This window comes from Anopheles funestus (genome assembly GCF_943734845.2).
Source record: "Anopheles funestus chromosome X unlocalized genomic scaffold, idAnoFuneDA-416_04 X_unloc_55, whole genome shotgun sequence".
Taxonomy (NCBI): Eukaryota; Metazoa; Arthropoda; class Insecta; order Diptera; family Culicidae; genus Anopheles; species Anopheles funestus.
Window position 1 is genome coordinate 90,001 of NW_026045182.1, and position 15,000 is coordinate 105,000.

The 15,000-nt window shown below is 46.9% G+C and overlaps 1 non-coding gene across 1 annotated transcript; it reads right to left on the reverse strand.

The window, feature by feature from the left end:
* Positions 1 to 177: 177 nt before the first annotated feature.
* LOC125773825 (5.8S ribosomal RNA) lies at positions 178 to 335 on the reverse strand. Its single transcript, XR_007420398.1, has one exon. It is a non-coding gene; the product is annotated as a 5.8S ribosomal RNA (ribosomal RNA).
* Positions 336 to 15,000: the final 14,665 nt, after the last annotated feature.

A 15,000-nucleotide genomic window follows, 5' to 3' on the forward strand; every position in this document is an offset into this window, starting at 1 on the left:
TGCGGTTCACCCCTTTACTTTCAGCGCCCTGCGGTCCCAACAAAGGTCCCGAGCACGCCATTATGCACAGTGTGGAAGCGTGTTTCCCCCACGACACTAGACGGGCTGCTCGCCATAGTGTTCTATTGTGGCACGCTCCACCCTGAAGTTTGGTTTGTTGTATATCAAGGAATTGATAGGCACTCAAGAATGTGTGCATCGGCCGGGTTTAATCGTCCGACGCGCAATATGCGTTCAACTTATCGGTGTTCATGTGTCCTGCAGTTCACATTGTGACGCGCATTTAGCTGCGGTCTTCATCGATCCATGAGCCGAGTGATCCCCTGCCTAGGGTTTTATAGTAAGGTTCCCAATGTAACACAATCCCGGTGGTACGTCCAAAGACTAACTTTCTGACTAAGTTGTCTTTATTACCCAATAGTCCCAGGCCTTGTGACTTGTGGCTCATGTCTACGCCCATGGCCACCATTCGCTAAGATAGTTTTGAAGTCACTTTGAAGGCCCAGGAACAACTCTCTTAGCACATCGGTTAACCTGGCGCCGCAGTCAACTCATGTGCTTGGATCGGATCGAGCTATTGAGTATTGGGCCTGCATACTCGCTCATCCGTATCCTTTGCGTACCGCCCCATGGCCCTTGTATGTCTGCACCACAGTTCCTGTTCGTTCCGTGCCTATGGCCGGATACGTATTGCACATCGGTTAACCTGACGCCGCAGTCAACTCATGTGCTTGGATCGGATCGAGCTATTGAGTATTGGGCCTGCATACTCGCTCATCCGTATCCTTTGCGTACCGCCCCATGGCCCTTGTATGTCTGCACCACAGTTCCTGTTCGTTCCGTGCCTATGGCCGGATACGTATTGCACATCGGTATACCTGTCGCTACTCAGGCAACTCGTGTGCGTGGATTGGATCGAGAACATGGTGTGTGCCCCATGTTATAATTGATAGTCCATATCCACTTTATAGGTTAAAGTCATAAGTTGTGATTGCACAACCATTCTTCATAAGAGTTTAATCACTCTTCAACTAACTTTCGTTCTGGTGTCTTGGTATCAAATCGCGTAAGACACAAGATTCTACTGGCCAAATAGAATCTAGCACATTGGTTAACCTGGCGCCGCAGTCAACTCATGTGCTTGGATCGGATCGAGCTATTGAGTATTGGGCCTGCATACTCGCTCATCCGTATCCTTTGCGTACCGCCCCATGGCCCCGTCCTTAGAGTTAATGACTAGTAGGCTTAACTCTTTGTATGTCTGCACCACAGTTCCCGTTCGTTCCGTGCCGTGGCCGGATACGTATTGCACATCGGTATACCTGTCGCTACTCAGGCAACTCGTGTGCGTGGATTGGATCGAGCTCATGGGGTGTGTAGAGATTCCATGTTATAATTGCAAGTCCATATCCACTTTATAGGTTAAAGTCATAAGTTGTGATTGCACAACCATACTTCATAAGAGTTTAATAACTCTTCAACTAACTTTCGTTCTGGTGTCTTGGTATCAAATCGCTTAAGACACAAGATTCTACTGGCCAAATAGAATCTAGCACATTGGTTAACCTGGCGCCGCAGTCAACTCATGTGCTTGGATCGGATCGAGCTATTGAGTATTGGGCCTGCATACTCGCTCATCCGTATCCTTTGTGTACCGCCCCATGGCCCCGTCCTTAGAGTTAATGACTAATAGGCTTAACTCTTGTTTGTCTGCACCACAGTTCCCGTTCGTTCCGTGCCGTAGCCGGATACGTATTGCACACTAGTAGACACCGTAATCTGACGTATCTAACACACCACTATTGTAACTCGTCGTCGAAGGACCTTTCAAGTGCCTGATGGCCAGGGGAGCTCTTACACGGCACGGAGACACAGTGATGCTCGCCCATCACAGTGTACAACGATCGAGTTTGCTTAAGTGTCTGGGTACCTACACACCAGACACAATGCAATGGCCACGGATCCACACAAGGCACATCACATGCAGAAAGCTTCACCAGATTCTGACACATACCACACACATGCAACTCGTCGTCGAAGGGGCGTTCAAGTGCCTTACGGCTAGGGGGGATCTAGCACGGCACGGAGACACAGTGATGGTTGCCCATCAAAGTGTACAACGATCGAGTTTGCTTTCCGCGCAAGCGTTCTAAGTGTCTGGGTATCTAAGCACCAGACACAATGCAATGGCCACGGATCCACACAAGGCACATCACATGCAGAAAGCTTCACCAGATTCTGACACATACCACACACATGCAACTCGTCGTCGAAGGGGCGTTCAAGTGCCTTACGGCTAGGGGAGATCTAGCTCGGCACGGAGACACAGTGATGGTCACCCATCAAAGTGTACAACGAACGAGTTGGCTTTCAACAAATTCTGACACATAGCAAGCGAGCGACCGAGCTACACCGAAGGCAGCTCATGGTTGGTCACTCGCGGACGATCATCAGTAATGATCCTTCCGCAGGTTCACCTACGGAAACCTTGTTACGACTTTTACTTCCTCTAAATCATCAAGTTCGGTCAACTTCAGCCATGCCAGCTGCAGCTCACGAAGGAACCGCGGAAGGTAAGCCTCCAGAAACCTCACTAAATAATCCATCGGTAGTAGCGACGGGCGGTGTGTACAAAGGGCAGGGACGTAATCAGCACTAGCTAATGACTAGTGCTTACTAGAAATTCCAGGTTCATGGGGACCGTTGCAGTCCCCAATCCCGACTAGATGGGCATTTTAGTGATTTCCCGTTCCTCTCGGAATGGGGGCGCCTATTGGCGAGAACACGCTGCGACCCACATTGTAGCACGCGTGCAGCCCAGAACATCTAAGGGCATCACGGACCTGTTATCGCTCATTCTCAGCTTGCTAAACACAAGTTGTCCCGCTAAGCAGGGCAAACGTAGCCGACGACCGCCCGTGAAGGCGCCGCCCGGCTGTAACGTCAGGTGCGCCCGGAGGCGCACTGCTGACAGCGTTCTAGTTAGCATGTTTGAGTCACGTTCGTTATCGGAATTAACCAGACAAATCATTCCACGAACTAAGAACGGCCATGCACCACTACCCTTAAATTTGAGAAAGAGCTATCAATCTGTCTTACCTCGATAAGTTTGGACCTGGTAAATTTTCCCGTGTTGAGTCAAATTAAGCCGCAAGCTCCACTTCTTGTGGTGCCCTTCCGTCAATTCCTTTAAGTTTCAACTTTGCAACCATACTTCCCCCGGAACCCGATTTTGGTTTCCCGGAAGCGACTGAGAGCACCGAATAGGGGTAGCGTCTCCCAATTGCTAATTGGCATCGTTTACGGTTAGAACTAGGGCGGTATCTAATCGCCTTCGATCCTCTAACTTTCGTTCTTGATTAAAGAAAGCATCCATGGCAAACGCTTTCGCTTCAGTTGGTCCTACGACGGTCTACGAATTTCACCTCTCGCGCCGTAATACCAATGCCCCCAACTACTTCTGTTAATCATTACCTCTAGGTTTCTGACAAACCAACGAAATCGTATAAACCGAGGTCATATTCCATTATTCCATGCAAGATTATTCTCGGCCAACGCCAACCCCACGGGGGGGCCGGACGCTTTGTCTTAGCCTGCTTTGAGCACTCTAATTTGTTCAAGGTAAATGTGAGTATCTTGAGCACCATGAGGAGCCCGTGCCGGAGTTAACCGGTAGCACGGTACTCGTTCACAGAGTAACGCCCAAGTACACCATTGTGAGTCGCAGCCGTGAGCGCGCGCACGAACGGCCCCGGCGTGTAACCGGGCGCCCGTGGCGGTCACGTGTCTGGACGGGCAATCAACTTCGAACGTTTTAACCGCAACAACTTTAATATACGCTAGTGGAGCTGGAATTACCGCGGCTGCTGGCACCAGACTTGCCCTCCACTTGATCCTTGTTGAAGGATTTATACTCAACTCATTCCAATTATGGACCATCGTTAGAGAGGTCCATATTGTTATTTCTCGTCACTACCTCCCCGTACTGGGATTGGGTAATTTACGCGCCTGCTGCCTTCCTTGGATGTGGTAGCCATTTCTCAGGCTCCCTCTCCGGAATCGAACCCTGATTCCCCGTTACCCGTCGCAACCATGGTAGTCCTCTACACTACCATCAATAGTTGATAGGGCAGACATTTGAAAGATCTGTCGTCAGTCGACAAGCGACCATACGATCTGCGTCCTTATCCAGACTTCAACTCAAGCCGCCCGGAGGCGATTGGTTTAACTAATAAGTGCACCAGTTCAGCTACCCGCGAGGGCAACAGTCCCGGCATGTTGCATGTATTAGCTCTGGATTTTCCACAGTTATCCAAGTAACTAGTGGTAGGATGATCTTGTGAATTATAGCTGTTATACTGAGCCTTATGCGGTTTCACATTCATTTATGTTTGTACTTAGACATGCATGGCTTAACCTTTGAGACAAGCGTATATTACTGGTAGGATCAACCAGAATTCGTTCCACTACAGACACACACTCGCTTAGTGGGAAATAAATTTCCACACAACTCTCTCTCTCTAGAACCATATGGAATGGCTCTTTGGTGTTGGGTAAGGCACCAATTTGTTGGGGTGTAACGGTCACCACCAACTTTAAGTTTGTTAGGGCACAACGGAAACCACTAACTAAACTTTAGGAAACTAAATTTCCTCACACATTATCTCTCACCATATTAGCACTAGGTGCTAACCACGATTGTACAACGTTTCAACTCTTGAATCGACCGTAGGGCCGCGGAATTGCTTCCGGGCCCCTATTCTCGCTATTAATTGTTCATCTCTTTCAATACATCGAGTTCGTTCCATTGGGTAGTTCGCATGGCGAACGTTTTGATGCAGCCCCCTGGGGGACCACGGCACTTTACACCGGGTATGGTGTATGCGCAACCTACAGATAACAATAAACCCCTTATGCGTGTGTAAACCGATGTTGGGCTGCTCAACATCTTTCATGGTTACATCACTTGCACCAGAACCCACGGTGCCGATTTGGTAATATGTTGTACATTTACTCTCAAGATGTACGCTTCGGCCCCTTATTCAGGGGCTCAAGCTATTACCAGCAAGAACAATCCTCATCCAGACTTGAACTCGAAACACCCGGAGGCGAACGGTTTAACTAATAAGTGCACCAGTCTTGAATCCATGCGTCGGTGGAAACAATGCCGGCGTGTTGCATGTATTAGCTCTGAACTTAGCGAGTGATTGCCTTGCAGCTGTCATACTGAGCGTAGAGCGTGATTATCGCTCACTTGAACCATGTTGAATGGCTCTTTGGTGTAGGGTAAGGCACCAATTTGTTGGGGCACAACGAAACCACCAACTTAAGACTTGCTTATAGGCATTTCAACGTTTTCAACTCTTAAATCGACCGTGTTTCATTATCATCTCTTCTTCTTATTAAATGCATCGAGTTCGTTCCATTGGGTAGTTCGCGTGGCGAACGGTTTGATGCAGCCCCCCGGGGGGGACCACGGCACTTTACACCGGGCATGGTGTATGCGCAACCTACAGATCACCAATATATTTGTGATCGATAATGCACACTTCTTACACGACTGACCAGTCGACAGCGCTGCCTTCCTATTATGCGTGTGTAAACCGATGTTGGGCTGCTCAACATCTTTCACGGTTACATCACTTGCACCCGAACCCATGGTGCCGATTTGGTAATATGTTGTACATGGTCTCAAAATGTACGCTTCGACCCCTTATTCAGGGGCTCAAGCTATTACCAGCAAGATCAATCCTCATCCAGACTTGAACTCGAAACACCCGGAGGCGAACGGTTTAACTAATAAGTGCACCAGTCTTGAATCCATGCGTCGGTGGAAACAATGCCGGCGTGTTGCATGTATTAGCTCTGAACATAGCGAGTGATTGCCTTGTAGCTGTCGAACTGAGCGTAGAATGTGATTATCGCTCACTTGAAAGGGTCAAGCCCTTTCGAGTCGTCCGGTTTTTACGCCAGACGACTCGGTTCACCATCTTTCGGGAAGGGACCGTCTCGGTCGCAAGCTGCTCCGGTCCCCAAACAACCTGCGACAAATGATAGGAAATGCCGACATCAATACGTGTTCAGTTTGGTTTATCGCTCATAGGTCTTTTTGACCATCGATCCCTGATTATAACTCTCAATTAAACAGTCAGGAGAGTAAGGCATGCCCATCGATATCTCATCGACAGGCGATACCGCAAGAACGGCCAACGACACATCAGGTGATCGATTATTGCTACGACTTTTGCTTAATCGTTTCCACTCCTTAGAGAAAGAAACCCCCGGGGACCGTCTCGGTCGCAAGCTGCTCCGGTCCCTAAACAACCTGCGACAAATGATAGGAAATGCCGACATCAATACGTGTTCAGTTTGGTTTATCGCTCATTGGTCTGTTTGACCATCGATCCCTGATTAAACTCTCAGTAATCCAGTCGGGAGAGTAAGGCATGCCCATCGATATCTCATCGACAGGCGATACCGCTTGAACGGCCAACGACACATCAGAGGATCGTATCTTGCTACAACTTTTGCTTAATCGTTTCTTCTCCTTGGAGAAAGAAACCCCCGGGGACCGTCTCGGCCGCAAGCTGCTCCGGTCCCTAAACAACCTGCGGCATCAAATGATAGGAAAAGCCGACATCAATACGTGTTCAGTTTGGTTTATCGCTCATAGGTCTGTTTGACCATCGATCCTAGAATTCAACTTTCGAGTAAGGCATGCCCGTCGATATCTCATCGATAGGCGATACCGGTAGAACGGCCAACGACACACATCTAGGATCGCATTTACTCTTCCTTGGATGGATAACCAATACCCTAGGACCGTTTCATCGCGAGCTGCTCCGGTCCTCAAACAACTCGCGAACCACCGATAGGATGATATTAGGAATGGCCGACTTTCATCCTTTAACTCTCAGTTCTGCTTACCAAAACATAGGTACTTGGACCTTAAAGACCACTATATGTTCCCCGATCGGGGGCAATCGGAACGTCTATCCATCATCAACATCGTTTCACTCATTCCGAACCACCAAATTGGACAGACAGTACCATATTCACCAACCGATTGCTTCAACTTCGCAAACTGTATGGTAAGTTCTACTAATTTCACATCTTACCATCGACTAATAGTGCATAAATCCACTTGGAAATCACTTTTCCTTGGTCCTCGGACCTTCTACGACAACGTCCAACAAATATCCGAAGTCGTTTCCCAACTTAGACCAAGCATTTCGTATCTTTACTTCTAATCGATTTTTTCTCTCATAATTGACGATCAAAATCTAAAAACCACATTTTGAGCCAGAAGCAGTCGTCCGATCGTCCTGGGGGTAGTCTCAATCGATTTAGAAGGGCCCAATTCATAAAGATACGTACTCAGTCAAATTCATGCTTCTGGCTCACCTACCCCCTATATAGAAAACGAAAGCGTACAGGCGTGGAAAACGTGCCATTTTTCTCCATCACGGACTTTTTTTTTCTCGTTGCACCGACTCTAGTAAAAAAGTGAAATTTTTTACTAGTTACCAACTTTTGCAAATTATCATCGGATATCACTTTTCATGGTCTATAGTAAGTTCTTATCACGTTTTAGTAGTTTTTGAAAAAAAAAATTTTTTGAACTTTTCAAAATTTTTCAAAACAAAGTTTTTGTAGGCGGTTTTGTGTATGGAGGGTTACTAGTCTCGGGGTCACTGTTTGACCAAAAAACCACTATATATCATTCGAAAGGTAATTTCAAGGGCTACAAAAAATTGTTCTACGGCACCCCCCTCCGACGTCTAGTATTCGAGTTATTGGCCAAAAACCATCACTTGAGCGATTTTTCGTTCAGGGTACCCGACTCTAGTAAAAAAGTGAAATTTTTCTCGATTGACCAAGTGTTGCAAATGATCATCGGATTTCACTTTTTATGGTCTATAGTGAGTTCTGATCACGATTTGGTACTTTTTGAAAAAATTTTTTTGACGCACTTTTCAAAATTTTGCAAAACCAAAACTTTTTAGGCGGTTTTGTGTATGGAGGGTTACTAGTCTCGGGGTCACTGTTTGACCAAAAAACCACTATATATCATTCGAAAGGTAATTTCAAGGGCTACAAAAAATTGTTCTACGGCACCCCCCTCCGACGTCTAGTATTCGAGTTATTGGCCAAAAACCGCAACTATAGCGGTTTTTCGTACAGGGTACCCGACTCTAGTAAAATGATGCGATTTTTACTAGTCTAGGAACTTTTTGGTCAAAAAATCAAGTATATGTCATTCGATAGATAATTTCAAGGGCTACCAAAAATTGTTCCACGACACCCCCCTGCGACGTCTAGTATTCGAGTTATTAGCCAAAAACCGCAACTTAAGCGGTTTTTCGTCCAGGGTACCCGACTCTAGTAAAATGATGCGATTTTTACTAGTCTAGGGAACTTTTTGGCCAAAAATCAAGTATATGTCATTCGATAGATAATTTTAAGGGCTACCAAAAATTGTTCCACGACACCCCCCTCCGACGTCTAGTATTAGAGTTATTAGCCAAAAACCGCAACTATAGCGGTTTTTCGTCCAGGGTACCCGACTCTAGTAAAATGATGCGATTTTTACTAGTCTAGGGAACTTTTTGGCCAAAAATCAAGTATATGTCATTCGATAGATAATTTCAAGGGCTACCAAAAATTGTTCCACGACACCCCCCTGCGACGTCTAGTATTCGAGTTATTAGCCAAAAACCGCAATTATAGCGGTTTTTCGTCCAGGGTACCCGACTCTAGTAAAATGATGCGATTTTTACTAGTCTAGGGAACTTTTTGGCCAAAAATCAAGTATATGTCATTCGATAGATAATTTCAAGGGCTACCAAAAATTGTTCCACGACACCCCCCTGCGACGTCTAGTATTCGAGTTATTAGCCAAAAACCGCAATTATAGCGGTTTTTCGTCCAGGGTACCCGACTCTAGTAAAATGATGCGATTTTTACTAGTCTAGGGAACTTTTCGGCCAAAAATCAAGTATATGTCATTCGATAGATAATTTCAAGGGCTACCAAAAATTGTTCCATGACACCCCCCTGCGACGTCTAGTATTCGAGTTATGGGCCAAAAACCATTCATACTTGAGCATTTTGCTCATTTTGCCTGTACGGGTACCGGGGACTAGTAAAATCAGGCCAATTTTACTAGAGTAGGGGTCCTTTTTGGTCAAAAAAACAACTTTTGCTCGTTCGATAGGGAATCGATAGGGCAACAAAAAATCGTTCTACGACCCCCCCTTCCGATGTCTAGTATTCGAGTTATGGGCCAAAAACAGTTTATAGCTAATTTTTCACTCGATTTTTCACCAAGTATCGCACATTACTCCGGTTCTATACATTGGATCGTCAATCTTTAAGATTTTATGGGTAGTTCCAACTGTTTGCTACATTTCATCCATACATCACCAACCGATTCAATGTCTGTGCTAGAAGTTATTAGAGGAATAAAAAAATTTACCCTTGGCTTTGGACCGTACAATTTTACCCATTTTTGGCCCATATTTGCCCCATAGCTCCGCCGGTATCCAAGATATGGCCACACTTTCTTCTGGCCATGGGTAGATGGCACTTGTGGCTAGATTTCTTCCATGCACCACTAATCGCTACCATGTCTGTGGCCGGAGCTATTCACGAAAGCGCCTCGCGCACTTGGTCGGATTTTTGGTCCAACTTCACCATTTTTGGCCCATATTTGCCCCATAGCTCCGCCGGTATCCAAGATATGGCCACACTTTCTTCTGGCCATGGGTAGATGGCACTTGTGGCTAGATTTCTTCCATGCACCACTAATCGCTACCATGTCTGTGGCCGGAGCTATTCACGAAAGCGCCTCGCGCACTTGGTCGGATTTTTGGTCCAACTTGCACCATTTTTGGCCCATATTTGCCCCATAGCTCCGCCGGTATCCAAGATATGGCCACACTTTCTTCTGGCCATGGGTAGATGGCACTTGTGGCTAGATTTCTTCCATGCACCACTAATCGCTACCATGTCTGTGGCCGGAGCTATTCGACGAACAACCATCGCATTTACCTAGGTACTTTTTCGGATTTTTGGTCCAACTTGCACCATTTTTGGCCCATATTTGCCCCATAGCTCCGCCGGTATCCAAGATATGGCCACACTTTCTTCTGGCCATGGGTAGATGGCACTTGTGGCTAGATTTCTTCCATGCACCACTAATCGCTACCATGTCTGTGGCCGGAGCTATTCACGAAAGCGCCTCGCGCACTTGGTCGGATTTTTGGTCCAACTTGCACCATTTTTGGCCCATATTTGCCCCATAGCTCCGCCGGTATCCAAGATATGGCCACACTTTCTTCTGGCCATGGGTAGATGGCACTTGTGGCTAGATTTCTTCCATGCACCACTAATCGCTACCATGTCTGTGGCCGGAGCTATTCGACGAACAACCATCGCATTTACCTAGGTACTTTTTCGGATTTTTGGTCCAACTTGCACCATTTTTGGCCCATATTTGCCCCATAGCTCCGCCGGTATCCAAGATATGGCCACACTTTCTTCTGGCCATGGGTAGATGGCACTTGTGGCTAGATTTCTTCCATGCACCACTAATCGCTACCATGTCTGTGGCCGGAGCTATTCACGAAAGCGCCTCGCGCACTTGGTCGGATTTTTGGTCCAACTTGCACCATTTTTGGCCCATATTTGCCCCATAGCTCCGCCGGTATCCAAGATATGGCCACACTTTCTTCTGGCCATGGGTAGATGGCACTTGTGGCTAGATTTCTTCCATGCACCACTAATCGCTACCATGTCTGTGGCCGGAGCTATTCGACGAACAACCATCGCATTTACCTAGGTACTTTTTCGGATTTTTGGTCCAACTTGCACCATTTTTGGCCCATATTTGCCCCATAGCTCCGCCGGTATCCAAGATATGGCCACACTTTCTTCTGGCCATGGGTAGATGGCACTTGTGGCTAGATTTCTTCCATGCACCACTAATCGCTACCATGTCTGTGGCCGGAGCTATTCACGAAAGCGCCTCGCGCACTTGGTCGGATTTTTGGTCCAACTTGCACCATTTTTGGCCCATATTTGCCCCATAGCTCCGCCGGTATCCAAGATATGGCCACACTTTCTTCTGGCCATGGGTAGATGGCACTTGTGGCTAGATTTCTTCCATGCACCACTAATCGCTACCATGTCTGTGGCCGGAGCTATTCGACGAACAACCATCGCATTTACCTAGGTACTTTTTCGGATTTTTGGTCCAACTTGCACCATTTTTGGCCCATATTTGCCCCATAGCTCCGCCGGTATCCAAGATATGGCCACACTTTCTTCTGGCCATGGGTAGATGGCACTTGTGGCTAGATTTCTTCCATGCACCACTAATCGCTACCATGTCTGTGGCCGGAGCTATTCGACGAACAACCATCGCATTCACCTTCTCGTTGCACTTCTTCGGGAATTTGGTGCAACCAAGTTTTCACTATAACTTGGTCATTTTCCGTCCATCGGACATGCGGTTTTGGGTGTCGATACTTGACACCGCACGCTACAATATGTTCCTCCACGACCATGTGGTCCGATGCTTCCAACAGGAGCTATTCGAGGATTACCGATTTTTCACCATTAAAAATGCTCAATTTTGCACCAACTTTTGCCTATAGCTCAGGCTGTATCGATCGGATCTTCAATCTTGAAAAAGTTTTGGATAGGTGGCATCAAATGCTACATTTCGTTCTTCCACGTCAACTTTGTCCGATGTCTAGCAAAAAAGTTATTCGCGAACCAAGTCCAGAACCCATGCAATGGCTGCCCACATTGCATACATCACGGCGGTTAACTCTCGTTACTCTATACCGAGGACTTGGTACATTTTCAGGCATTCGTTGCTACTTCTCGGTTCATGATATTCGTTTACGGTCTTCACTAGGGCATTTGGTGCTCCTTATCGGTTCATGATATTCGTTTACGGTCTTCACTAGGGCATTTGGTGCTCCTTATCGGTTCATGATATTCGTTTACGGTCTTCACTAGGGCATTTGGTGCTCCTTATCGGTTCATGATATTCGTTTACGGTCTTCACTAGGGCATTTGGTGCTCCTTATCGGTTCATGATATTCGTTTACGGTCTTCACTAGGGCATTTGGTGCTCCTTATCGGTTCATGATATTCGTTTACGGTCTTCACTAGGGCATTTGGTGCTCCTTATCGGTTCATGATATTCGTTTACGGTCTTCACTAGGGCATTTGGTGCTCCTTATCGGTTCATGATATTCGTTTACGGTCTTCACTAGGGCATTTGGTGCTCCTTCTCGGTTCATGATATTCGTTTACGGTCTTCACTAGGGCATTTGGTACTGGGCTTCCCACTTTCTACTGATCGATCCATACTCACTTGCGTGCACCTAGCCTAGGAAGGTTTCCTATGGCTTCCCATCTTTCTACTGATCGATCCATACTCACTTGCGTGCACCTAGCCTAGGAAGGTTTCCTATGGCTTCCCATCTTTCTACTGATCGATCCATACTCACTTGCGTGCACCTAGCCTAGGAAGGTTTCCTTGGGCTTCCCATCTTTCTACTGATCGATCCATACTCACTTGCGTGCACCTAGCCTAGGAAGGTTTCCTATGGCTTCCCATCTTTCTACTGATCGATCCATACTCACTTGCGTGCACCTAGCCTAGGAAGGTTTCCTATGGCTTCCCATCTTTCTACTGATCGATCCATACTCACTTGCGTGCACCTAGCCTAGGAAGGTTTCCTATGGCTTCCCATCTTTCTACTGATCGATCCATACTCACTTGCGTGCACCTAGCCTAGGAAGGTTTCCTTGGGCTTCCCATCTTTCTACTGATCGATCCATACTCACTTGCGTGCACCTAGCCTAGGAAGGTTTCCTATGGCTTCCCATCTTTCTACTGATCGATCCATACTCACTTGCGTGCACCTAGCCTAGGAAGGTTTCCTATGGCTTCCCATCTTTCTACTGATCGATCCATACTCACTTGCGTGCACCTAGCCTAGGAAGGTTTCCTATGGCTTCCCATCTTTCTACTGATCGATCCATACTCACTTGCGTGCACCTAGCCTAGGAAGGTTTCCTATGGCTTCCCATCTTTCTACTGATCGATCCATACTCACTTGCGTGCACCTAGCCTAGGAAGGTTTCCTTGGGCTTCCCATCTTTCTACTGATCGATCCATACTCACTTGCGTGCACCTAGCCTAGGAAGGTTTCCTATGGCTTCCCATCTTTCTACTGATCGATCCATACTCACTTGCGTGCACCTAGCCTAGGAAGGTTTCCCTTTGGTACCGACTTCCATCTACGCACTCGATATAACCTAGGTACTTGGTACCGATGATGGTTAACACTCAAGCATTTCTTGCATCCTGCGTGCAAGGTACCAATTTTCACTTCTCAGGTGCGTTTATGAGCCCGCATTAATCCAATATCGCTCTGATGGCCTTTCTTATTATTTCATCCGATAGCCCTTGCCAAAAGCTACCAAAAGTTCCTCCACGGCCATGTGCTCCGACGCTTAGTTTAGGAAATATTCGAAAAAATTCATCTTAGGAAAAATTTTCTTATTGGAAAATCACCTTAAATCGATGGCCATTTTTTGGGCAAAAACTTTAACGTCTTCCCGACTTTGCGGGAATTGCGAATTTTAGGCACCCAGAGAAAATCTTTTACTTTAAGGGGGCGGCCGCGAAGTTGCCCAAAGTCTCGGACACAAAAATTCTCAAGTTCCCCACTCTAGTAAATCGCCCTATGAGTATCTCCTGGCCCGCGAGCTCTGCGAGCGGGCCAGCTTCGGCGATTTTTGCCTTTTCGCCTAGGCGGTTCTTCTACGAAATTGGTCCACAGCTTTTGCTCAGAAAGCTAGCATTTGTTGCAACAGTTAGGTACTTGGTACCACATTTTGGTATCCATTTGGGCATTTGTGGCAACTACTCGGTACTTTGGCCCACATTTCGCTCTACTCGGGCCTCTATGGTGCTACTTGTCGGTACTTTTGGCCAACTTAGGCCAATTGGGTGCAACTTGTGGGTACTCTGTGGGTACTTTAGGGCATATTGTGTCTTTCGGGTGAACCTTCGCTATACTTCATGGGTACTGATGGCCAACTTAGGAACATTCAGTGCAACCTTTGGGCCTAAGGAAATTTGTCCAACTCTTTGGACTTAGAAAATTTTCTGGACTTAGAAAATTTTCTGGACTTGTAAAAATTTTCAAATGTTCAATTTGGCCCACATTTCGCTCTACTCGGGCCTCTATGGTGCTACTTGGCGGTACTTTTGGCCAACTTAGGCCAACTGGGTGCTATTTGTGGGTACTCTATCGGTACTTTTGGCCAACATAGGCCAATTGGGTGCTACTTTTGGGTGCTCTATCGGTACTTTTGGCCATGTTAGGCCCATTCGGTGCTATATGTGGGTGCTCTATCGGTACTTTTGGCCATGTTAGGCCCACTCGGTGCTATTTGTGGGTACTCTATCGGTACTTTTGGCCAACTTAGGCCAACTCAGTGCTTCTTGTGGGTACTCTATCGGTACTTTTGGCCATCTTAGGCCAATTGGGTGCTATTTGTGGGTACTCTATCGGTACTTTTGGCCAACTTAGGCCAACTCAGTGCTACTTGTGGGTGCTCTATCGGTACTTTTGGCCAACTTAGGCCAACTGGGTGCTATTTGTGGGTACTCTATCGGTACTTTTGGCCAACTTAGGCCAACTCAGTGCTTCTTGTGGGTACTCTATCGGTACTTTTGGCCAACTTAGGCCAACTCAGTGCTACTTGTGGGTACTCTATCGGTACTTTTGGCCAACTTAGGCCAACGCGGTGCTATTTGTGGGTACTCTATCGGTACTTTGGGACATATTATGTCCTTCGGGTGAACCTTCTCGATACCTCATGGGTACTTGTGGCCAACTTAGGAAAATTCAGTGCAACCTATGGGCCTTTGGAAATTGTTCCAACACTTTGGACTTAGAAAATTTT